Genomic DNA, 27,816 nt, shown 5'->3' on the forward strand with positions numbered 1-27,816 from the left:
AATTAGAAGTATGATAGTTAGAAAACTACGGCAATCACGAGAACAAATATGATGTGTTCGAGCACCGGTTTAGTTATTGATGGGAAGCCTCAAGGCCTACACCTAAGGCCCCACAAGGGCACCTGTTATAACTAATACGGTTTCTTGGATACATACATATATACAACTAAAACGCGACACCCATTTTACATCTGCCATGCTGAAGATGGCAGTGGCACGCCTGAGCACCTAAAAGTTAACCTTGATTGTGAGCCCCAAGGCCTACACCTAAGGCCCCACAAGGGCACCTCTCAAAGTTAACGTTGTCCTTCTCTTTCAGCCTTACCCGACGAGCCTTGCCCAAAGAGTCTTGCCCGGCGAGACTTTCCCGACAACGCCCGACAGTGAAGCAGCAGCCCTCAACCGGCGCCAACCTCCAGGGGAGCTGTGTGCTCGTCGGCCAGGAAACACCCCCGACGGAAATTCCTGACGCGAACAGGGGGCTTCTTTCTTATCTGACACAAACCCAAACCCAAGTAAGAAAGAGACGAAGCTCTTCCTCGGCCTCGGTCTCGGTCTTCTTCCAAGTCCCCTTCTTGAACTCGGCGTCGTCTTTTGGTTGACTGCAGCGAACCAGTGCGTCGTTTTACTCATTACAGTAAGAAAAACCTCTCTCTCTCTGTGTCTCCCAGTCCTGCTTTCTTTTGCTATTTTCCTCTGTTGGGTCAGCTTTTTTTATGAGTTTTACAGCAAGGCTTTCTGTTTCTGGAAAAAAGGGCACATGCTTTTTCAGAAACCTGTCTGAAATTTTGTATCTTTTTAGAACTTTGGTGTTTTGGTTTGATGGGATTGCTGCTACATGTATGATCATGTTGTTTCTTCGGGGTCTTGTTTTGTTTATGTGCTTTCATTGAATTTTTATGTGAAAGTTTGATTCTTTGGGGTGATCAGATTGTTTTCTTGTGTTTTTTAACATCCTGGTTTGTGGGTTTGTTGGAATTTGATGGTTTTGGCAATGTGCATGGTAAAATTTGGTTCTGGTGTTCTGCATGTTGGGTTTGATCATTTGGGGAGGGTGAAAAGAATGGACCTTTGTACAATGTGGATTGAAATATTGTGTTATTTGTAAGATTTGTTGATTGAAATGCTTAAATTTTAGCGTGTCGGAGACAATTGTAATGGTTTCTGGTGTATCTGATGTAATTTTGTTTTATATATGAACATATAAGCTGGTGAAAGCAAGGTATGCTGTTTTCCTATTGCTTAGTGGTTAATGAGATTGATTAACAATGATGGTATGTGGTCAATTTTCAAATAAATATTTTGTTTCGTTAGGTTTTCAGGTTACAATGATTGTTCCCATGGTATTGTCATGGTTTTTTGTAATTAATTGATTTGAATATATTAAAAGAAATCATGTATTACCTTTCTTTTTGTAGCTGAACGGTAGTTTATTGATTAAGGTTTGATCACTGAAGCAGGAAGTGTGTATTGTCGGTTTATGGAGTGCGGTTGTTGGCCATTTGGTAATTCAACGGACAATCCCTGTTTGTGACTAATTTCCATGTATATTTCATTGTTTGAGTGTGCCACCACACATTCTGTACTGGTAGGAGTTAGAGCTTCCAGCTCAATGTTTTAACTTAGCAATGCTAAATGCTAAATGAAATTGTTAGCCATGAACTTGTAACTCATAAGCATAGCGATTGCTATACTGGTGTGGACATAATATCTATGCGTCACAGCTGTTATATGCAATTCCATTCAATTTCGTGTTTGATATGGATGCTTCAGGATGTGTCTGTAAATGTGTCTGCAACGCAAATCAAGTTATCAAATCAAGTAATTTATTGACGTTGACTTGTTACCTGTTTCAAGGATTGGTATAATTTTCCCATATAGAGGTTTCTTACAGGATAATTTCATATTGGATCAACACCATTTGTTACTGATATCAGCTTTCTCCAAAGGTCATCTTTTGGCATTGTATATATGTAGCACACAGTTAAAGGCATACGTAGATGTATGTTACTTTTCCCCCTGCTGACCTTAAACTTGTGATTGAACTCACCGTTAGTACCTAAACTATGTGTACAAAAATTTGGAGGCTGTTCACTATGAATTTCCACAGGAAGCCCTTTTTTCGTTATATAGTAAGCTTTTGCGGTTATCTACTCTTCATTGTTTAACGCTCTGGCTATCATTACAGGTTGCATTATTTTTTGTAAGTAGAAGGGGTTAATCACACCCCATGGACAGTGAATTGTATGAAGAAGAGCCAGTGCGATCTGGTATCATAACTGCCATACGTCTAAATGTTACAACTGGGGAAGACGTTGTAAGTATTTTTTTTCCCTTTCTTATGTGCTTCCTTATACATATTTTCTTGTGTCTAGTTGGTACTCTTTCAGTTTTGTTAGCGAGTTTTTATTATTAGACTCGAACCATTTTATCCGCATATGTATCAATTAGGTGTCCAAGTTTAGTTATTTTGTCATCTCAATAAGTTGTATTCATACTCCATTTAAATGCCTTCCAGTTTCCTAGTAATCATGTAATGTAATAGTGCTGCTTTTGTGCATATGCATGTATTTTGAACTTTAGTTTGACTAGCACGTGACAATAAAACATGATGTTTGCTATTGGTGTGGCATTTGAATTTATACAACTCAGACTATCTTGTATATGACTTTTTCTTTAGACATTTCGTATTTAGTTTGAAGATTAAACACTTGTTTTTTTTTCTCCCTGGAGTGGGAACCATATTCCTTCCATATATGCTACTGTGAATAGGTCTCTCTGAACTATGTTCTTTTATCATCTCATTAAGTTGTATTGGCACTTTTATTACACGATACCTTCCACCTTCACATTTGTTTGTCCAGTGTTATTTATATTCATAGGCATTTTTAATGTATGAAATCTACTTCTGGAATGTGTTTGAACATTTTAGTATGGGTAAACGTGTGAAGGGGTTATTGGTTTCATGGTTTCTATTTAGCATGATGCGTTTGCTATATCAGATAAGAATTTATTAATACTTTATAACTCTGTAACAGCTGAGGATATCTGAAGAAACACCAATCAATACAGCCAGTGAGGTCACTGATCCTAGGTTCGGACTTCCAAATCCATCCGGCCTGTGCTCTACTTTGTTGAAAAGTAAATTGCTTACTAATTTCAAGTTGGTAAATTATTTACTTATCTATTTTATCTTTGTTCTATTGAGTAGCTGTTTTATGATGTGATAACTTGTGCTCATATGCCAAGTGTATGGTCTTAGATCAGGACTCTTTTTCAATGGCTCATATGCTTTGTTCTGCCATGTGTCAAAATCACATTGGCTCATGTAATTGAACGGTTATGATGTCTGATGTAAAAGAAAGGAATGAATATGAATGAAATGTTGCTCTTTGCAGTTGAGTAGAGTTGTAGTTGTGAACAAACCTTGCCTCTCACTCTCTCTGTCTTTTCAGCTCCCTCTAAAATCCAATTCCTATATATATCAGCTTACTAAAAACTTAACATGGTATCTAGAGCTCAGGTTCTATCTGGAATCGGGGCGTAAGATCTGTGAGTGCTGTGCTCGGAAATCCAACGTGAAATTTCCGACTCAGTTTGTCGATTCAAGTCTCAAATGGCTGGATCTGGTGGTAGTGATCTTCGGGCTCCAATATTCAATGGTGACAACTATGAATTTTGGAAGATCCGAATGAGAACTATTTTCAAATCACATGGAATCTGGGATTTAGTTGAAAAGGGGTTTGAAATTTCATAATCGAAGGATAAGAAGATTGGAGATGAAGGCTCATCGGAGTCGGAGAGAGTTTCTCTGAGCGACAAGCTAATGAAGGATGCTAAGGCATTGGGTATAATCCAAGGAGCTGTCTCGGATGACATCTTTCCCAGAATCTCAAACGAAGAGACCTCAAAGGGTGCTTGGGATATCCTACATCAGGAATTTCATGGTGATAAGCAAGTGAGATCCATCAAGTTGCAGGGTCTACGCCGTGATTTCGAGTACACAAGGATGAGGGATGATGAAACTCTGTCTATGTATCTCACTCGTCTTCTCGAGTTGGTAAATCAGATGAAGGGTTATGGGGAAGATTTACCTAGAGAGCGATTAGTTCAGAAATTGCTCATAAGCTTAACTAAGGAGTTTGATCCTGTTTGTTATGTAATTGAACAAACTAAAGATATTGAAACTATTGAGGTACAAGAGGTGATTGCAGCATTAAGAGGGTTTGCATAACACCTTGATAGGCATGCTGAGAGTACCATTGAAAGAGCTTTCAGTACTCTGAATCTGAATTCGAAAAGAACCCAACCAAATCTCTCGTTTGGTAATTCTAAACCAAAGAAGGATTGGAAATCAAAAGGAAAGAAATGGGATCCTAAACCTCAGAATCTTGCTAATCGAGGTGGCAAATATGATCAAGGAGGAAAATCCGATCAGTCTAAGGGAAAATGCAAGCATTGTGATAAACTGCACTATGGTGAGTGCTGGTTTAAAGGGAAGCCGAAATGTCATGGATGCAATCGTTTCGGTCATTTCATCAAGGATTGTGATCAACCAAACAAGTCTGGAAAACTTGTAAACTATGCGAATCAGGTAACAGAATCTGCAACCATGTTTTATGCCTGCCATTCTGCTACTATTGGAAGAAGTATGAATATATGGTATGTAGATAGTGCATATAGCAATCATATGACCTCCCATGAATCCTTGCTTATTGATGTTGATAAGAATGTGAAGTGTAGAGTTAAAATGGGCACTGGAAATTTAGTGCAGTCAATAGGCAAAGGCACATTGGTGATTGAGATGAAAGGTGTGACTAGGTATATTAAAGAAGTTATGATTGTACCTGGATTGGATGAAAACTTATTGAGTGTAGGGCAGATGGTAGAACATGGACATTGGCTTGTGTTTGGTGATTACATGGTTGATATTTATGGAGATAGACAGATGGAAGATCTGATTGCAAGTGTTCCAATGAAAGGAAACAGATGCTTTCCATTAAGTTTGGAATATGTTAATCCTCACATGGCTAATAGAGCAACTGTTGAAGAGTCATCTTAGTTGTGGCACAGAAGATATGGACATCTAAACTACATTAGTTTGATGCTTCTGCAAGAGAAGGAAATGGTGCAGGGCTTACCTAGACTACAAGTCTCTGAGCATGTTTGCTCTAGATGTGCTACAGGGAAGGGTCACAAGGAATCATTTGACAAGGGAAAAGTTTGGAGGGCATCACAACCTTTAGAACTTATTCATTCTGATATATGTGGCCCAATGCAGATAACTACTCTAGGAGGCAACAAATTCTTTCTCACATTTATTGATGACCACACTAGGATGTGTTGGGTATTTTTCTTGCAGCACAAGTCTCAAGTCTTCAACATTTTCAAAAGGTTTAAATCCATGGTTGAGCTACATAGTGGCTATCAAATCAAGAAACTCAGAAGTGATAGGGGTGGAGAATATACATCTCTAGAGTTTTTAGGGTTCTGTGAAGATATGGGATTAGAAAGGCAATTGACTGTTGCCTACTCTCCACAACAAAATGGTGTTGCAGAGAGAAAGAATAGGACAATAATTGAAATGGCAAGAACTATGATGATTGAAAAGAAGATTCCCTTGAAGTTTTGGGCTGAAGCTGTCAACACAGCTGTGTATCTGCAAAACCGATGTCCAACAAGTGCTCTGAACAACACAACTCCATTTGAGGCATTTAGTGGGAGGAAGCCAGGTGTCAAACATTTGAAGATATTTGGTTCCATGTGTTATATTCACATTCCTTCATAGAAAAGACACAAACTGGAGGAAACTAGTGAGAAGGGAGTATTCGTTGGATATGGAAATTGTGAAAAAAGATATAGAATCTTCAACTTGAGAACTCAAAAGGTTGAACTATCAAGAAGTGTAATCTTTGATGAGAAAGTAATATGGGACTGGGAAACTAATGAATCAGTTCAAGTTCCTAGTCCTTGGAATGATGAAAGAAGCTCAAGGATATCTGAATTTGATCCAGATTCAAGTGATTCACCTCAGTCAATGCAGTCTCCTCTGAGATCACAATCAACTGGAGATCTGCAAGCATCTCAAGAACCTGGTTCACTTGGTTCTCCATTTCCAATCTCTGGAAGTTATGATCATACTCTACAGAAATGGAAGAGTTTGAGTGAAGTATATGCTCAATGCAACATGAGCATCATTGAACCTGAAGATTTCAGTGAGGCAGTCAAAGATGATGCTTGGAAAAAGGCTATAACAGAAGAAATATTGATGATTGAAAAGAATTCCACGTGGGAATTAGTTGACAGACCTAGTAGTAAACCTATTGTGGGTGTGAAGTGGGTATACAAAACAAAGCTGAATCTTGATGGCTCCATTCAAAAACACAAGGCAAGACTTGTAGCCAAAGGTTACACACAGAAACCAGAGATTGATTTTAATGAAACCTTTGCACCAGTGGCAAGGTTATATACTATTAGAACACTCATTGCACTAGCTGCACAGAAAGGTTGGAAACTGTGGCAATTAGATGTTAAATCAGCCTTCCTGAATGGTGTTCTTGAGGATGAGGTATATGTTGATCAACCTGATGGTTTTGTGATTAAAGGGGCTGAAGACAAGGTGTATAGGCTGAGAAAGGCTCTCTATGGTCTAAAACAAGCACCAAGGGCCTGGTACAGTGAAATTGACACATATTTAATTCACTGTGGATTTCACAAAAGCTCAAGTGAAGCAACTTTATATGTGAGAAGCATGGAAGGTGTTGGTACCTTGATCGTGTCAATCTATGTTGATGACATTGTGTACACAGGGAGCAATGCAGAAATGATGGAAGAATTCAAAGCTGAAATGATGTGCAAATATGAGATGTCAGATTTGGGTTTACTTCATCACTTTCTTGGAATGGGGGTAACTCAAATTGAAAGGGAGTATATTTATACATCAGAAAAAATATGCTCTAACTCTTTTGGATAAATTTGGGCTCAAAGATTGCAAACCAGTGAGCACTCCATTGGTTGCAACTGATAAACTGAGAAGAGAAGATGGAAGTGAACCTGCAGATGAGTGTGAGTATAGGAAAATAGTTGGAAGTCTTCTGTATTTAACAGCAACTAGACCAGATATTATGTTCTCTACTAGTGTACTTGCACGATTTATGCACAAGCCTACCAAGAAACATTATGGAGCTGCTAAACGAGTCCTAAGGTACATTCAAGGAACAATTGGCTTTGGAATTGAATATTTGAATGGAAAATCTGCCTTGCTGATTGGATATTGCGAAAGTGACTGGAGTGGATCTGAGGAGGATATGAAAAGCACCTCAGGGTATGCTTTTTCATTTGGAAGTGGGGCATTCTCATGGGCTTCAGTCAAACAGCACAGTGTAGCTCTTTCAACTGCAGAAGCAGAGTATGTTAGTGCAGCTGAAGCAACATCTCAGGCCATTTGGCTTAGGTTTGTGCTCAAGGACTTTGGAGAAGAGCAAGCTGCAGCAACATCGCTATTCTGTGACAACACTTCAGTTATAGCTATGTCTAAGAATTCTGTGTTTCATCAAAGAACCAAGCATATTGGCAGGAAGTTTCACTTTATTCGAGATGCAATTCAAGAAGGTACCATTGATCTGATTTACTGCAAGAGTGAAGAACAAATTGCAGACATCTTTACCAAGGCTCTTCCCAAAGACAGATTCAACAACTTGAGTGCTTACTAATTTCAAGTTAGTAAATGATTTACTTATCTATTTTATCTTTGTTCTATTGAGTAGCTGTTTTATGATGTGATAACTTGTGCTCATATGCCAAGTGTATGGTCTTAGATCAGGACTCTTTTTGAATGGCTCATATGCTTTGTTTTGCCATGTGTCAAAATCACATTGGCTCATGTAATTGAACGGTTATGATGTCTGATGTAAAAGAAAGGAATGAATATGAATGAAATGTTGCTCTCTGCAGTGGAGTAGAGTTGCAGTTGTGAACAAACCTTGCCTCTCACTCTCTCTGTCTTTTCAGCTCCCTCTAAAATCCAATTCCTGTATATATCAGCTTACTAAAAACTTAACATACTTGTGGTGCCGAAAACAAGTTAAAGAACTGTGAAGGTGTGGATAAACATTTAACATTGTTCTTGATGTGGTTGTCTTCAATTTTGGAATTGGTTTTAATCAATCGTTTTAATTTCTAGGTCATTATGGGCGTATCCAATTTCCATGCTCAGTAGTTCATCCTTATTATCTTGTGGAAGTTGTTCAAATCTTAAACAAGATTTGTGTAGGATGTAAATCCGTTAAGCAGGATTTTAAGGTCAAGGTCAGCTACCACACTTTTTGTGCTGATCACTGAGATGTGACTTACAGTTTGGCACTATTGAACATTTGTTGCCATTTATTTTCCTTAATGGTTAAAGGTTGAAGGGTGATATGTATGTTCGTTCTGAAAATTGTTGTAGAATTTGTTGTAATTCTTACTGTTAAAGGAGATTTCTTATGTAAATTATTGGAAAGTGTAGCATGATACGCTTGAAAGCAGCATTCAGAGGTGACACATGGTTTCAGATTCCAGATATACTGTTGTAGTATGAAATTATATTACTTTTTTAAGCTATATGTGAGAGTTCTAGTTGTCCACTTTAAACTATAACTCTCGTGTGTGCTATCGAAAGAAGTAGTTACTTACTATCTCCTATTACGCATGCATCAGGGTGCTAACTCTGTAACTGTTAAGAGAAAGCGCCAGGAGCGCAAGGGCTGCAAATATTGTATGGTGAGTTTGTTTGTCTCTTTGAGTGTAGTTTCATTCTGTCTACACCTTTGTAACTTCATCGAACTTTTCAATTAATAGGGAAGTTCGTTAAGCTACCCAAGAATGAAGTTCAGAGTTTCTACGAGAGAACTCTTTAAAAGAAGTTGTACTATCATGGAAGCAAGCGGAATATTGCCTTCTGACTATTGGGATTTTATTCCAAAAGATGCACATCAAGATGAGAGTTGCACTAAACCAAACAAAAGAATTCTATCTCATGCGCAGGTAACTGTAGTTCTTATATATGCTTGTCTTAATTGGACAATGTTATAGAATTAACATTGATGTGCATTTTTTAATGTGGTTTTAATGAGACAATTTCTTCAAACTCATAATTACTTTCCTTCTTCATAAATTCATTAAACTGATAAATCAGTCAGATGCATGCTTATGCATGGACGTGCAGTGATGCACGCTTACATAACTGTATGTATGAAATTATGAATGCATGTACGCCTACATATTTTCTTGTGTGGAGTGGAGTACATTTTAGAGCATTTGGGTATTACCATTAGGAGATGGAATTATGAAGTTTATGAAATTGTTTTTTTAATGCGATGTTCTCCTCCTTGAGCCATTACTCTGTGTAAGAAAACAAAAACCAAGGTTGTTTGTACCCACTTTTACACTAAAATGGTTAGCATTCATTTTCTCCTTATTGCATATGGAATGCAGGATAAGAAATAAATTGATGGGAGGTTTGTGTCTTAACTAACCATTACAACAAATTGTTACCATATGAACCGTCAAAGTAGACATACAATCTTTCTCTGGATTATAAATTCAAGAAATAATTGTTGTTTCTCTGATTGATTCGTAATTTTGTAACATTAATGCCGCACTTTCTAGTTCTTACGCAGATCACTCATAAACATGACGCCTTCTTTCTGGCTTTCAGGTTCATCATTTGTTGAAGGATGTTGATCCAAATTTCATTGCGAAGTTTGTCCCAATGACAGATTCACTTTCTATGGATTTATTCCTTGTAACTCCAAATAGTCATCGCGTGACAGAGTTTATGCATGCTTTTGCTAATGGGCAGCGGTTGATGTTTGTAAGTTTTTTCACTACTTTGATTGTCTGGATTGATTTGGTTGGAAAATTACCACATAATTCATGACTTTTGTTTTTTCTTGTCTTTTATGCCTGCTTGTATGAATGATTGTAGGACCATCGGACCAGGGCTTATAGGAAACTTTTCGATTTCAAAGGTGTAGCTAATGAGCTGGGTTCTCATGTTTTGGAATGCCTGAAAATTTCCAAGGCAAGCTAGTCAGTTTATTTGTTTTTTCCCTGTGTTTGTGTAGATAAGACAATACAGTTCTTGCTTATGTTCATCCTTCTTACATGCAGTTGAACTCAGAGAAACCGGGCAATGATTTGATTGCTGCTCAGCTAAAAAATGTTAAAGATGATCGTTCAAAATCATCTGGTTTGAGATGGATCAAAGATGTTTTTCTTGGGAAGAGAACTGATCACTGTTTCCACATGGTGGTTGTTGGTGATCCAAACATTAAGCTCAGTGAAATTGGTATACCCTCTCATATTGCAGAGAGGATGCAGATAGTTGAGAATCTGAACAGATGGAACTTAGAAAGGTTGGGTGCCATCTGCAATCTACGCCTAATGTACAAACAAGTGATGCATGTTCGTAAAAAAGGTAGCATCATTCTCGTACGCCAGACAGACGAATTGCTGATGGGAGATACTATTTACAGGCCTCTGAGTGAATGAGACATTTTGTTGATTAATAGGCATCCATCAATACATCAACACTCCCTCATTGCTTTATTCGTCAAGATACTTCCGGCAGCACCTGTTGTATCTATAAACCCACTCTGTTGCTCTCCATTTTGTGGTGACTTTGATGGTGATTGCCTTCATGGCTATGTTCCTCAATCAGCTGAGGCCAAAGTTGAGCTTAGCGAACTTGTTGCTTTAAATAAGCAATTGATTAATGTGCAGAGCGGTACCAACCTACTTCTTAACTGCTGCCCATTTGATCCTGGAGGATGATGTTCTCTTGAATTGTTCTCAAATGCAACAGTTGCAATGAACTGCCGTCAATGGCAATAATTAAAGCTCCTTCACTTAATAACACTGCTTGGATTGGAAAGCAAGTATTCAGCATGCTCCTACCTTCAGGTTTTTATTATGATTTTGCTCCAGATGGAGTTTGTATTCGAAATGGGGAGCTGCTATCCTCTGAAGGTTCTTCGTGGTTGCGAGATATGAGTGGAAATCTTTATCAGAGTCTCGTTAAACATTGCCAAGGTCAGGTACTTGACTTCCTACATGCTGCTCAGGAAGTTTTTTGTGAGTGGTTGTCAATGATGGGTTTGACTGTCTCTCTCTCGGACTTATACCTCACTTCTGACTCATGCTCAAGGAATAACTTGATGGAGGAAATTTTCTGTGGGTTGAGAGAAGCAGAGCAGGTACGTATATTTAAACAGTTGTTGGTGGATAGTAGTCGGGAACTTCTTATGGGATGTGCTGAAGAGAATCAAAGTCTCGTGACTTCGGATGTCGACTACTTCTGTCACGAGAAGCAGAAGTCTGCTGCCCTTAGTCAGGTTGTTCATGATGCTTTCAAGCATGTTTTTCGGGATATTCAAATTTAGTGTACAAATATGTGGGTATGGACAACTCTTTGATGACTATGCTTAAGGCTGGAAGTAAGGGTAACATACAGAAATTAGTGCTACACAGTATGTGCCTTGGTTTGCAAAACTCACTAGATCCATTATCTTTCAGAATTCCAAACCAGTTGTCGTGTGCTGCGTGGAATAATCAAAAGGTAATCAGTTCAGATCAGAAGGTTGAGGGAAGTGCTGAATGCGTTGAGTCCTACATCCCATCTGCTGTGGTTGAAAGCTCTTTCTTGACAGGCTTAAATCCGTTAGAATGTTTTATTCATTCAGTAACAAGTCGAGATAGTTCTTTTAGTGGAAATGCTGATCTTCTTGGGACTTTGACAAGAAAGCTTATGTTTTTCATGCGGGATTTGTGCACTGCTTATGATGGAACAGTGAGAAATGCATATGGGAACAAGGTTGTTCAGTTCTCCTATGACATATCTGTTTGGATCAAAACTTGAACTTTGGGCTCAAGGAAGGAGCTGGCCCAAAAGGAGGCCCAAAGGGAAAGATAGCCAGAACCCAGTCAAAGCCCAGAAGGCAGAAAAAGGTTTTTTCTGACTTGGTGCAGCTCATGAAAACCATTTGCTTACCTACCCAAAGGCCAAATGGTGTGGACAGATCACCTACACAGCCCATAAAGCACTTCACGGTGGCATTACATGTAAAAAAGCTGATGAGTCATCATCCTCACACCACATTCGGGCAAGGCTGCTGCTACAGAAGACCAAGCCGAGTTGTCTATATAAGAAGAAAGAAAAACCAGGAATAGAGACACTCAATCAAACAAACAAATGTAAGCACAAACTCTGCTCAAAGCCAGATTTGCCTTCAAAACAAAGCTGTAGTCAGCCTTCATCCCTCTCAGGACAAACCTTCATCCCTCGCGGGATAAGCCTCCCTTCAAACCTTTGTAATAGCTTTGCTACCTTGTTCAACCTTGCTGTAGTATCGATTCATCTTTTGTAATCTCTCTCTCTCTATCCCTCTAAGCTTTCAGACCTTTGACAAAACTACAAAAATAGGAACCTACAAGACGAGCAACCTTACCTGATAAGGTTTAACCTTGCCCGACCTTCTTTGTTTTGTTTTTGTCTTTTCAATATGTTGTATACTTCCAGTTATATGCAAGTTATTTCTAGCAATATGACTATTAAGAGGCTTTCTCAGTACTTGAATCCGATTTGAATATATCGTCAGTGTTCAAACCAGATCCAAGTCCTAAGCCCTCGGGCATGTAAATCTGATCAGTTAAAAGTCCTTGGCCTCAAGGCATAAAAAAGAACCTTATGTGGACTTAACCCATCCACGACAGTCCTTGATAAACGAGAAGTCCGAAGTTACTTGGGGCGCAAGTAATCGACCTACCCTCTAGTTTTCTTTCTATTATATTATGATTACCATAGAACGCTTGAACATGGAATGGATTCTGATGGAAAGCCTCAAGGCCTACACCTAAGGCCCCACAAAGGCATCCATTTGGATTCATTCCGTTCTGCAATCTAGAGAGTTTGAGTATAAGAACGAACTCTGATGGGAAGCCTCAAGGCCTACACCTAAGGCCCCACAAAGGCACCTATTTGGGTTCATTCTACTTTTTGGACTCGGGTAATCAGAAGTATAATAGTTAGAAAACTCCTGCAATCACGAGAACAGATATGATGTGTTCGAGCACCGGTTTAGTTATTGATGGGAAGCCTCAAGGCCTACACCTAAGGCCCCACAAAGGCACTTGTTATAACTAACACGGTTTCTTGGATACATACATATATACAACTAAAACACGACATCCATTTTACATCTGCCATGCTAAAGATGGCAGTGGCACGCCTGAGCACCTAAATGTTAACCTTGATTGTGAGCCTCAAGGCCTACACCTAAGGCCCCACAAAGGCACCTCTCAAAGTTAACGATGTCCTTCTTTTTCAGCCTTGCCCGACGAGCCTTGCCCGAAGAGTCTTGCCCGACAAGACTTGCCCGACGAGACTTGCCCGACAACGCCTGATAGTGAAGCAGAAGCCCGACAGCAGCCCTCAACCGGCGCCAACCTCCAGGGGAGCTGTGTGCTCGTCGACCAGGAAACATCCCCGATGAAAATTCCTAACGCGAACAATATCCTTGCCAGATAGCACCAGTACCGCACATGATAAGAGTGCTGCTGCTTGTGATGGTGTAGGTGGCGAACCTGTTGGCTTGTTGTCTGCTTGTGCGATATCTGAGGCTGCATACAGTGCTCTAGATCAGGCAGTTAGTCTTCTTGAAACTTCCCCGCTGCTAAATTTGAAGGTACTCTCTTCTCTCTCTATTTGGTTCTGAATATATCACTTTTAGTTAGATACAACAACCATGCTTATAAATTGACGATTTATTAACACAGATTCAACTATACTATTCTGGAAATACGTGTCAGTTTTCTGAACTGGTTTAATTGTACAGAACATATCGGAATGTGGCTCAAAGAAAAGCAGTGCCAAGCAAACCATGTCTCTATATTTGTCTAAGAAGCTTGGAAGACAGAGGCACGGCTTCGAGTATGCAGCCTTGGAAGTTAAGAATTATTTGGAGGGGTTGAAATTTTCCGACATTGTTTCTACTTTTATGATAATGTCAGACACTGCTCATTGTTTTATCTTCTTATAATTTAATTTTCTTTTCTGTTTTGTTTAATTTACGTTTTTTAATTTCTTTATTATGTTGGTATCAGCTTCTCCTCCCACAAAGAGAGCAAAAAGCGTTTCAGCCCATGGGTTACTCACTTTCACATAGGCAAGGTAGTAGAAGATGTCACATGTAACATTTTTTGGTTTATACAAGCTCTATTCTCTGGTATAATTTTACTTCATTCAGGAAATTGTGAGGAGGAGAAGACTGAAGATGCGTTCCATTGTCAACTCCCTTTATGCGAGGTGCAACTCTGTCAGACTGGAACTAAAAGCTATTCTTCACAGTTTGCTGATTACAAGCAAGTAAGCTGTTAGCTTTCTTGGTCTTTTACTTGCTTTTACAACTGGATCTAGGAGTCATTTACAGTTTCCGCATAAATTCCTTCTGTTTTACTATGCTGTCACATCACGATCCATTACCCGTGAGCAATCGGCCTTCTCCATCTTGCTTTACCTTAGGCAGGGAAAGGCCGCAGTTACTCTCAGCCACACCTATTTGCTACAACATCAATCATTTCTGTCTTCAAACTGAATCCCTCTCATGGATCTTTACTGCCCCATTTAACTTGGCTGATAAATGGCAGGGACTGCTCTGCAGCTTACACTTGCAACGGAGATAATGGTACATTTTGCATCACTGTCACTATGGCTGAAAACAACAAAAGTTCTTCTGAACAGCTGGATAAAGCTCGAGACTTGGTGATACCTTTCCTGCTTGAAACAGTGGTTAAAGGTTGGTTGTGCACCCTGGCTTATAGTTAGGCTATATGGGTTCGGGATGGGATAAGAAACTAGCGTGTGGCAGGGGTGGGGAATGGGGTTCACCTTGAAGTAGGAATGTAGGGTGCAGGTGGATGAATAGTTTAACCAAAAAGTATGATAAGATCATGAAATTGTTAGCATACAGACTGTAATCTTGTATGTAAGTTCCAATCAATCTATGAGTACTGAAGAAGAGGAGAATGAGAGTTTTTAGAGAAAGAGAGAGTTAAGCTCGAAGAAGAAGAAAAGACTCTGCATATTTTATTTGATTCATACCCACACACTTAGCACATGTAGCAAGAGTAAATATTACTTAATCTAAGATCACATCCTAGCTGCACACTTGGACTATGATCCAAGGGCTAATATTTAAAGCTGACTTCTTATTACATTTCAGCATATATACTTATAAACTAACACTCCCTTCTAAGTGATGTGCTGAAATTACTCCCAAAGCTGTCCTCAGTAATTCAAATCGATCCCTTGCCAAAGCTTTAGTGAATATATCTGCAATCTGCTCTTCAGTCTTGCAGTATATCAGATCAATTTCACCATCTTGAAGTGCATCTCGAATGAAATGGAATTTCCGATTAATGTGCCTGGTTTTGTGATGATGAACTGGATTCTTTGATATGGCAATGGCTGAAGTATTATCACACAACAACTTAGTTGATTCTGCTTGTTCTTCCCCGAAATCAGAGAGTACAAATCTTAGCCAAATGGCCTGTGCAGTAGCTTCTGCTGCACTGATGTACTCTGCCTCTGCGGTTGAAAGAGCAACACTGCTTTGTTTGATTGAGGCCCAAGAAAACACACCAGAACCAAGATTGAATGCATAGCCGGATGTACTCCTCATATCATCTTCACTTCCACTCCAATCACTATCACAATAACCAACCAACACTGCTCCTTTTCCCTTCTCATAAACAACTCCATAGTTCACAGTGCCTTGTATGTATCTCAGAACTCTCTTAGCTGTCCCCATATGCTTCTTGGTAGGATTGTGCATAAACCTAGCCAATAAGCTTGCTGCAAACATAATATCTGGCCTTGTTGCTGTCAAATATAGCAAACTTCCCACCATTTGTCTATATAGAGTTTCATCTGCCAGATCACTTCCATCTACTTTTGTAAGTTTTTCATTTATAGCTAATGGTGTTGCAACCGGCTTGCAATCCCTAAGTCCAAATTTCTCAAGCAAAGTCTTTGCATATTTCTTTTGATGCAAGAAGATGTAATTATCTGTCTGCAATACCCCAAGACCAAGGAAATGATGAAGTAATCCTAGATCAGTCATCTCATATTGTCTCATCATCTCACCTTTGAACTCAGCTATCATTTCCTTTGAACTTCCTGTGTAGATAATATCATCTACATATAGTGACACAATGAGAATGCCACTGTGAGATGTCTTGATATAAAGAGTAGCTTCACTCGGACTTCTGTGGAATCCAGCCTTTGCAAAATAGGAATTTATTTCTTCATACCAAGCTCTTGGAGCTTGTTTCAAACCATATAAAGCTTTCCTGAGCCTGTACACTTTGTCTTCCTTGCCCTGTATAACAAAACCAGATGGTTGATCCACATACACCTCTTCATTCAACACTCTATTTAGAAATGCCGACTTTACGTCTAACTGAAATAATTTCCATCCTTTCTGTGCAGCAAGGGCCACCAATGTTCTCACAGTATCAAGTCTTGCCACAGGTGCAAAAGTTTCATTAAAATCGATTCCAGGCTTCTGAGAGTAACCCTTTGCAACCAACCTTGCTTTGTTTTTCTGCACTGAACCATCCAGATTTAGTTTTGTTTTATAAACCCATTTGACTCCAATGATTGGTTTATCAAATGGTCTATCAACAAGATCCCAAGTATGATTCTTCTCAATCATAGAGATTTCATCTTCCATAGCCTTCTGCCATGATTCATCCTTGGCAGCTTCTTCAAAGCATTCGGGTTCTATAATGCACAGATTACACTTCTCATATATATCTGCAATGTTTCTGTACTTGAGGGGAGTGTGATCAAAGTCCTGTGGACCTGTCACTCTTTCTTGATCAGATAGCTCAGTAACTAAGCTTGGCCCAACAATCTCTTCACTGACTTCACATTGTGTTTCAGAATCACAAGCACCTCCTTCACAGTCTTGTTCTCCTGCAGACATTTTAATGATCTGGATACTCTCCCTTCTTTCCTTTTGTGCATTCCAGTCCCAACATGCTTCTTCATTAAACACAACATCTCTGGAAATAGTCACCTTTCCAGATTCAATGTTATAAAGTCTATATCCCTTCTCACAACTACCATATCCCAAGAAAATACACCTCTTGCTTGCCAAATCGAGTTTTTGTCTCTGTTGACTTGGCACATGAGCATAACACAAAGAACCAAACACCTTTAGATGCTTAATTCCTGGTTTTCTCCCACTGTAAGCTTCAAAAGGTGTCTTCTTATGTAAGGCTTTGGTTGGACATCTATTCAGAATATACACTGAGGTATTAACTGCCTCAGCCCAAAATTCAAGTGGGATGTCTTTCTCCAACATGAGACACTTAGCCATTTCCACAATAGTTCGGTTCTTTCGCTCTGCCACACCATTTTGCTGTGGTGTGTATGGAGTGGTAAGTTGTCTTTCCATGCCTACATCTTCAACAAACTTGTTAAAATCAATTGAAGTGTATTCACCTCCTCGATCACTCCTAAGCTGCTTTAGATTATAACCACTCTGCAACTCCACAGTGGCTTTGAACTTTTTAAACACACTTAGAACTTCAGATTTATGCCTTAAAAAATAAACCCAACACATCCGGGTGCAGTCATCTATGAAAGTCAGAAAATATCTATTGCCAGCTTTTGTAGTTGTCTGCATCGGGCCACAAATGTCACTATGCACAAGCTCTAGAGGAATTGATGCTCTAGTATTAGCTTCCCTTGGAAATGCTTCTCTACATTGTTTACCGAGAACACAACCTTCACATACTCCTTTAGCTACTTTGATGTCTGGCAATCCTACTACCATTTCTTGTTCCTGCATCAATTTCAAACTGCTCATGTTTAGGTGTCCCAACCTTTTATGCCACATAGTAGTAGAAGCACATACATTTGCCTTGAAAGCAATATGTATTCCAGTCTGTAATTTCATTGGAAAACTTCGATTTCCCTTAATTGGAACTTTAGCAACCATGTTGGAATATGAGCTATCATCATAGATTTCCACCTTGTGACCTCCAAACACCAAATAATAACCGTGCTCCATCATTTGACCCACACTGAGCAAATTTTCTTTCAGTCCAGGCACAAGCATAACCTCCTTGATATATCTTTTGCCTAGTTTAGTGTCAACTACTAGACTCCCTTTACCAGTTACATCAACAAGCTGTCCAGTACCCATTTCAACTTTTGCAGTTACATTCTTATCAATATCCACAAGTAAATTCTCCCTTCCAGTCATATGATTACTACACCCACTATCCACATACCATACATCATCACAGTCCTTTACACTAGTATTAGTTTGATTACTAGCATAAAACATGGTGGGTGTAGATTCTACCTTATTCGCATAATTGACCTGTTGCACTGGTTTCTTGCTATTACAATCCCTTGCAATATGACCAAATTTATCACAGTTATAACACTTTGGTTTACCCTTGAATCGGCACTCACCAAAATGTAGCTTATCACAATGTTTACAAGGATTTCTAGCACCATCAGTGGGTTTGTTATCCCACCTCTTCCCTTTTTCTTTCCAATTCTTATGGTACCTTGCACTTTGATTTCCAGTGAATTTGACTGGTTTGGGATTCACATTGAGACTAGCAAATGCTTTCTCAGTTTTGTGCTCAGAATGTCTATCTAGACATAGCTCAAAACTCTTCAAGGAAGCTACAACTTCTTGTACCTCAATCACATCCAAATCCTTCGAATGTTCAATAACAGAGCATATAGAATCATAAGTTGATGGCAAACTAATCAATAACTTTTGAACAATCCTCTCTCGAGATAACTCCTCTCCATAACTCCGCATTTGATTTATCAGATCAAATAATTTTGTAAGATAGACAGAAAGTGATTCATCATCTCGCATTCTTGTATATTCAAATTCTCTACGAAGACCTTGCAATTTAACATTTCTAACCTGTTTATCACCATGATACTCTTGTTGCAAAGTATCCCATGCGCCTTTTGAAGTTTCTTCATAAGAGATTCTGGGAAATATTTCATCTGAAACAGCTCCTTGAATCAGACCCAGAGCTTTAGCATCTTTCATCAGTCTCTCAGCTAGAGGTAGCTTCTCAATACTGCTCGATTCCTCCTTTTCTTTCTTCTTTCCATCAGATTCACCATCATCCTTCGAATCTGAACTCTCGAAACCTTTCTCAACCAGATCCCACAGTCCGTGAGATTTGAAAATCGTTTTCATCTTAATACTCCAGAACTCATAATTATCACCTTTGAAAATCGGTGTTCTCACCTCACTACTACCCGATCCTGCCATGTTAGACTCAGATCACAAACAACTCGATTTCTGGGTAACACTCTTCACAGATCCAAACGCCCAGTATCAATTGATCAAACTAGGCTCTGAGGCCATGTTAGCATACAGACTGTAATCTTGTATGTAAGTTCCAATCAATCTATGAGTACTGAAGAAGAGGAGAATGAGAGTTTTTAGAGAAAGAGAGAGTTAAGCTCGAAGAAGAAGAAAAGACTCTGCATATTTTATTTGATTCATACCCACACACTTAGCACATGTAGCAAGAGTAAATATTACTTAATCTAAGATCACATCCTAGCTGCACACTTGGACTATGATCCAAGGGCTAATATTTAAAGCTGACTTCTTATTACATTTCAGCATATATACTTATAAACTAACAGAAATCGATGCTACGTCTTTTTCATTGTTTACCCTTAATTGCAGAGTTTAGAGAGTACATGTAATGACATCGGAAAGAAAATACTTCCCGAACATTTGATCCTTGCAGCAGATTGCCTATCATCCACAGGAGAATTTGTGGGTTTAAATGCAAAAGGCACTGCCCAACAACAAGAACACACATCTGTATCATCGCCATTCATGCAAGCGTGTTTCTCAGTAAGAGCCGTACTTAGTTTTTGGTTTATTTATTTTATCTATGCATTTTTTACGTTCAAATAAGGTTAATTTAGTCATAGTTCACTCAATCATTCTGGAACGTCGTGTAGACTCCCGGTGCTTGCTTTGTGAAAGTAGCCAAGGCTGGAGCTCTGGATGAACTTCCGGGGAGTTTGGAAGCCTTGGCATGGGGAAAGCCTCCTTCTTCGGGGACTGGCAGGCAATTTGAAGTTTTATTTTCTCAGAAGGTAGAGTTTAGACTGTTCTTGCTCATTTTTATGCTCTAATTAATTGTGGTAAATCAGGTTAATCTGCCAACTAAGGTGTTTTGAGGGACCCAAGAGTAGGCTTTTGGCTAAAAAGAGATTTAGCATTCCTCGCCTCGGTTCAAGAAAAACAGAGGATTATGGGGTTCAATTTCGAGGCATTTGTTCCATGACAAGTTACATCTTGAGCTGTTCTTTGCTGAAATTATGCTGGATTTCAATGACGAGGTTGTCTATAAATCTAATCTGAACCATTAATGGTTTTTTTTTTTAAAGTAACATGTAGCTTTATTATCAAGTCCCTTCACATTATAGTGATGACTTTTAAGTTGTTTTTTCGGATCTGTGAACTTATCAAAACTTCCAGAGTTTTAACTATGGGTAGATATCTTCAGCAATTTAGTTTGATCTAAATTTATATTTAAAGCAGTTAATTATAAGTAGATATCTCAAAATAATAAAGCAACGTACAATCAAATTTAGCACTATACAAGCAGTGAAGCCCGCGCGACGCTGCGGGATTCAAAACTGTCTGGTTGCACTGCTGTGATGTGTCCCACAACATCTTGCAATTTGGCAATCCAATATCATAAGATTATAGGATGAAAAAATGTTGGCAAACAAAAATGGCATATAGATGTATGTTTATAAATGTGTTTAATTACCTATGAGAATTTCAACTTTATCTACATGGGATAACAATTCACTGTAATCCACTAAATAAAAGCGATGCTCAGGAATGTGTGGAGGTCCTTCTGTTATTTGTTTGCTAGAAAGCCAAGCGTTGTTAGTAGATGATGTTAAATATTTTGTAGATGCAATGAAAAGAATTCATCTCAAGGTAATTACAAATTCTCACTCTCCCAAATCTTACTTTGTCAAATGCTGAGAGAATTACGCATTCAATAAACCCATAAAAAATAAAAACTCTAACCTACAAAAATAAATAAAACAATATACAATCAAATTACAGGAATATAGACAAAGTACCAGTTACATCTCTAATCTTTTATATGGGGTCTTTTCCACATAACAGCGTCAACCAAAGATTGGAGCATACAAATAAACGATATTAAACTTTTCAACCAACAAAACCAAATATTCAATCAATTCAACCTACATATTAAATATTGTTCTCAACCCCTGTTGAAGAAAGGATAATACAGAGAACTGACTAAGTGAATATTATAGTCAATGTCCTGCAAATTTGCACATTAATATAGATGTGATTTAACTGATCAAATGTGATTTAATTTTGTATTTCAATCTGAACAAAGGCCACCCTTCAGACATAGTTCAACATAAATCAACGCGGAAAAATATTAAGAATTAAATTAATCAAATACAAAAATAGTTGTAGGTCATGGGATATCACTTTGGGATTTTCGTGGTTTACCTTTTCTTTAAAAATAAGTCAGTGCTTGATCATCTAGTCCTCCAACCTTCTGTTTCTCAATCTTCTGCAAGATGATTCAAATCAGAACCGTTAAGTTTCAGAAGAAACAAAATTAGAGGAAAAAGTGGTGCTTCCTACTTCAAACAATGAAAATGCGAATATTTGATCCCAATTATCCTTGAGTGACCTAAAAGAAGGCTGGGCGTTAGGACTGCTTACTCGAGCTCAACTGAAGCTCAACGGGGTCAGAGACGGAAATAGAACCCAAGGAGGAGAAAGAACGGTCAAAGCCAAATTCATACAACTAATTACCATTCAATCATATTAGGGGAAAATAATTAAACTATACAATAACAACAATTAAATCTTAGGAATGACAAAATTTTCTGTAGTTCAAAAAACCCATATGGAAACGTGTAAACAGTTCTCAAGGGAAATTACAAAATCATATTGAAAACCCCTATCGAAGCACATTAATAATCTAACTAATGAATGTGATTCAAGAAACAAACCTTGTTCAAGTGCAATCTACATATTTTACAGCAATAATCTGACCATTTGGCAAGTGGCCCTGAAGTTATGAATCAGTATTACTATTAGGCTTTCATGCTTTAAAATAAAAAAATAAAATAAGATAAAAAAAATAGTAGAATTGAAGAAACAGAACAAAATTACTGTATAATGCTTAGAAGAAATCATTCAATTGTAAAATGTGTAGGACTTCTGAATTGGGATTCACCTAATAAACAATGCCAAAACCCCCTTGGCCGAGTTTGTTAATGGGTGAGAAGTTATTTGTGGCTGCTATTATGGTGCTCAGACCGAAATATTGCAACTCGGGGTGTCTCCTCGCTTCCTCAAGTTCATCTATCTCCACATAGTCTGTGCTATCACATGAACCAATTGTAGACATTCATTAAGATGAAATTGCATTGCTTTTATTTAGATCAAACCGTTAAACAATTTAGAGGGGATGACTACTTCTCATACCTTTTGTTTTACTCTTTTTCTTATGCCGCTAGCAGGCAAACACAATGATTAATACCCATGCCAGCAGTACCGAAACTATTGGAATAGCCATAGCACCCCTCCATCTCAAAAAACCTTTTGATTTGCTGGTATGCTTAGCTACACATTCAAGTCGGACAAAGGATTAGGAAACCATGAAAAACAGAAAATCCCAAAATAAAAATCAATAAGTAACCTACTTAATATATTAATGTAGGCAAATGTGAATTTGAATGGCTTAAAACTCAATAGGTAACCTACTTAACAAACCAATTTGAATGGCTTAAAACTCAAAAATTGTGAAATTTTATACAAAAGTTTCGATCAGACCTTATTTCAAAAACATTCCTCTGTTCTTCTTGAGGCTGCGGAACAACTCCTCCACCAAAACTGATTTACAACATCTGTTTCAAGCCTAATCATTATGAGTCAATTTGGAGATTTGCTAAAAGATCTCAAAAATTAAATGAATAATTCAAATAACAAAAAAAAACATATCTAAAGAACCCATAACTTTAAAAGAAAAACTGTCCAAAACCCTGAAAATTTAAATGAAGAATTCTAAAATGTCTGTGCATGTTGATTTTCCAAGGGTGGGAGAGGAAATTGTACATCAGACTAACAATTCTTCATATGTTTGAAGAAAAATCTACGTGCATGCGACATCTACAAAGGTTTCTAAGCTTACCCAGGGGCCCAAATACAACATAATTAATAAAACTTCAAAAACTCCCACACAAATTCATTCATCAAATCCCCAAAAAAAATTTAAAAAACCACAAACGAAAAGCAAAAAAACGCAGAAAAAATTTATCAACACAACGACTAAAGACACCCAAAAAAACCAAATTGAAAAATCATGGGGGCAAGTATCAACCAAGAACTCACCCAAATAGAATCCAATGAGGAGAATGAATCACCGGGAGATAAGGAGAGCGGCAAGCCAAGGACGTACAGCGAGTCAAACGTGTGGAGGCGGCGTTCATGTCATGGGCGAGCAGCTCGAATCGGCAAGGAAGTTGTCGTAAGGTTGATGGTGAAGAAATAACGGAGGAAGCACGGAGGAAAATTGTGATTTTGAATGGATTATTGTGATGCATGTGGCATTTAAAACCTTAAGAAAAGATTAGGGGTTCTTAATTTCTTACCCAAATTCACAAACTTGAATCAAATCTTTGCAACCCAGCTTGAAATCCCTTTGAAATGACCTACACGAACACAGATCTTACATGCAGAACATTTTAGATGAAGTTGTGAGAAGGGTTGATGGAAATTGAGGAAACAACCAAATTCCAATCAAAGTTAGACATGCATTCAGAAATTCACACCCATAAAAACGTTTCAAAGCTTACCGATGATGTTGGGGTGGAACCGTGAAAGTGAAGGGGAAAGAAGAGGCGGTCGGATTCGTGTTGTGGTTTATGGATTGGCAGCAGAAGAAGAATTATGCGGTGGGGGAGGAAACAGCCAAATGGTGAGGGAAAAATAACAAAGAAGTCTCCGGAATTTTCACGCGTCGCGAAACTGTTAAGCATTTGACAGCAAAGCAATAGGGGCAAGGTTGTAATAATAGACAAATAAGCGAGGGCAAAACAGAAATCCACTGTACTATGAATAGTGATTCAGGCGTTTTTCTCTTTTATAATCAAAGTTAGACATGCATTCAAAAATTCACACCCATAAAAACGTTTCAAAGCTTACCGATGATGTTGGGGTGGAACCGTGAAAGTGAAGGGGAAAGAAGAGGCGGTCGGATTCGTGTTGTGGTTTATGGATTGGCAGCAGAAGAAGAATTATGCGGTGGGGGAGGAAACAGCCAAATGGTGAGGGAAAAATAACAAAGAAGTCTCCGGAATTTTCACGCGTCGCGAAACTGTTAAGCATTTGACAGCAAAGCAATAGGGGCAAGGTTGTAATAATAGACAAATAAGCGAGGGCAAAACAGAAATCCACTGTACTATGAATAGTGATTCAGGCGTTTTTCTCTTTTATAATCAAAGTTAGACATGCATTCAGAAATTCACACCCATAAAAACGTTTCAAAGCTTACCGATGATGTTGGGGTGGAACCGTGAAAGTGAAGGGGAAAGAAGAGGCGGTCGGATTCGTGTTGTGGTTTATGGATTGGCAGCAGAAGAAGAATTATGCGGTGGGGGAGGAAACAGCCAAATGGTGAGGGAAAAATAACAAAGAAGTCTCCGGAATTTCCACGCGTCGCGAAACTGTTAAGCATTTGACAGCAAAGCAATAGGGGCAAGGTTGTAATAATAGACAAATAAGCGAGGGCAAAATCAGAAATCCACTGTACTATGAATAGTGATTCAGGCGTTTTTCTCTTTTAGTATATATATAATTTCGTACATTGCTACATCAATCTAATTTTTTTAAATAGGTTCGGCTTATTATCACTTCAATGAACATTGGACACCTAGATTTTATAATTCTTATTCCCTTCTTTTATCATCAGGGGCTCAACTTATCCAAGCCACTCTATGTTTACGACATGCTCGGCTGCCAAGTTGGTTCCATTAAGGAAAATGAAGTTAAAGTGCCTGATGCTTGGAACATCTCTAGATCAGTCATTAAAAAGTATCTAAAGTTCAACGATATTCTGAAGTGGTCTCAGACATGGAGGCACATATTACGCACGTAAGTTAACCCCCTAGGATGTTCCTGTCCATTTTGTCTCTTTCATTGCATGATACTGCTTTGACTTCCCCGTACAAGGTTGATCATATCTTGAGCTTTTGTGTCATGTTGCAATTTCTAGGTAGTATTATCAATTTATCATCACCCACCTGTTCATTTGTTAGACCAAAATCAGCGAATATATACTTCTTCCGCCTTTTATATCACTTTGAATTATACTTCTCTGAAGGAGTTTTATGCCACATCTGCTGTTAGTGACATAAAGCAGTATCCTCAATGCTCCATTTTGGCCACCTTCTTTCGTCGGATTTGGTTATTTTTCAAATTTTTGTTTTTTAGTTGCCTTTTTTATGGGGTACAAAGTTCAAACGTAATGATGGCATTTTTGCACAGTTATTCCATAATGCTCGAGTTGTTTGAAAGTTGTAATGAGACATTGAGCACTTCGTTGTCAAGACATTTAGGGATGCTGATATTCTCTTGCAAACAGTCTTTTCCCAACATACAATTTTTAGGAGCACTCCTTGTATTAAATGCTGAGTTATATTGAATCCAGTGGTTTCAAATGAAAAAAGAAAGCAATTGATTTACTCACATGTACTTAACTCGTGTGAATGTAGGTATCCCATCAATGAAACACTAAATGATGAGGACAAGTCAAAACTGATGACAGCTTTATATTTTCATCCCCATAGAATGCATAAGATGGGATCTGGAGTTCAAGACATAAAGGTACATTATCTTGATTTAGATGTACGTTTTTGTGTTCAGCAGTTTTATGCATATTAATCACTTGACAATACAAAAAGTGCTCGCTAAATACATTTAGCTGTTGCTGGTTTAAGCGTAAAGATGCTTAGCAATGACATTTTCCAGGCGATGCACCTTAAGTGCCAATCAACAAAGACCTAAAAAATGCAATTTCAGTGGGCATTAATTTGCTAAATACATTGCCAATTTAGCATCCATTCTACATTAGATAAAATTGATTATTCCATCCTTTAGCTGCTATATAGTTTCATGATGATTTTCTTTCCTATCTTTTATAGGTCGGTTCTCACCCTAAACATGAGGGCGCACGCTGCTTTATGGTAGTACGAACAGATGGAACAGTTGAAGATTTTTCGTACCACAAGTGCGTGATGGGTGCTCTTGATACTGTAGCACCTCCGAGGGTAAAGAGCTACCAGTCAAAATGGTTTGACCATGGACCTGAATAAACCGGTCCATATCATGTATATTTTCCGGTGTCCAAGCATGTACAGTAGGTGTAGATTAGAGAAATAAGATCTTCAAAATGGACCCTTCACCTTATTTAGCTGTGGATGTTTCAGAATCCGAAGCCCCCAAGAATTTGGATCAAAAGTTACTGCCTGGGCAGCACCGGCGGATAAAGTTAGTATACATGAATTTTGCTAGTCTAACTATACAAAGGGCAGCGACTCATCTCAAGGAGACGGTGTTTTGAAGTTCCGATACCTTTATCAAAGCTGCAATCCTTGTTCATACACAGGCTTCTCAGGTACGAAATGAGCCATCTCAGATCGGTTCATTGCTCCGTCCCAGAGTAACTTGTAAGGGAAACAGAATATTTCGAGCTTGAAGAGGGGTTGGCGAAGTCGGCCATTTTTTTCTTTTAGCTTTTGTTTTCAGGTCTCTGTGGCTCCAATGCTCTATGCTTCCTTTCGCTACTTCTATTGGAACTTGTTTGCCGTACATTTAGAAACAGGCAGAAGAGATCTAGTGGAAGTAGCAAGGGGAAGCTGGCACTGGATTTAAGCCCCCCTTTTATTGTTGTAATAATTTGATAAAACAGAAAAATGTTGTGACAACTTAATCAATCGTGTTTTTATATGTATTTGTTTTTTGAGTTTTAATTATAATTCAATGTGGTTATATTTTTGTACTACATTTTGATACTGCATGATGCGCCAATGTTGTACATAGTTATTATTCAATGAGATAAAATTATTAAGGGTAAATCGCCGATTTCCCCTTGAACTTTCACTTAACTTTCGATTTACTTCCTAAACTTTTTAATGGAAAAATCAATGACTTAAACTATTTTATTTGGCCGATTTCACCCCTACCGTTAGTTTTACATAGATTCTATCCAAATTAACGTAAACTCTTATCACGTGCACACAACGTGACTCTTTTGAGGACAAAAATGTAACTTTGCTAGACCTTCAGAAACAAAAGTTATAGAATCACACAGATTTGCATAGGTCAACATTTAAAAAATTTAGGGTTTTCAATTATTTAAAAAAAAAAACAAACAAAACGTCCGAACTATCTTCACATGTTGTGCACATACTTTCATTTAACATAAATTTGGATGAAATGAATAAAAAACTAACAGCATGGAGGAAATCATCCAAAAGAACTAGTTTCAATCCTTAATTTTCTAATTGAAAAGTTTAGAGGGAAAATCAAAAGCTAAGTAAAACTTCAAGAGGAAAATTCGCAGCTTACTCAATTATTAACTTGGCATGCACATGATACATAAATGTGATATGAGCATGGTCTAAAATAT

At 38.3% G+C, this 27,816-nt stretch overlaps 1 long non-coding RNA gene and 1 pseudogene across 1 annotated transcript; one reads left to right on the plus strand and one right to left on the minus strand.

Annotated features, from left to right (window-relative positions):
- The first annotated feature begins 483 nt into the window (after positions 1-483).
- Positions 484-27,176, plus strand: LOC126625474 (DNA-directed RNA polymerase IV subunit 1-like; annotated as a pseudogene).
- On the minus strand, positions 21,175-24,147 carry LOC126626424 (uncharacterized). Its single transcript, XR_007624681.1, has 8 exons — positions 23,984-24,147; positions 23,520-23,855; positions 22,962-23,035; positions 22,614-22,751; positions 22,363-22,505; positions 22,136-22,194; positions 21,624-21,687; positions 21,175-21,426 (listed from the first exon to the last, which is right to left on the minus strand). It is a non-coding gene; the product is annotated as an uncharacterized LOC126626424 (long non-coding RNA).
- Positions 27,177-27,816: the final 640 nt, after the last annotated feature.

Source organism: Malus sylvestris, chromosome 6 (assembly GCF_916048215.2).
Source record: "Malus sylvestris chromosome 6, drMalSylv7.2, whole genome shotgun sequence".
Classification (NCBI taxonomy): domain Eukaryota; kingdom Viridiplantae; phylum Streptophyta; class Magnoliopsida; order Rosales; family Rosaceae; genus Malus; species Malus sylvestris.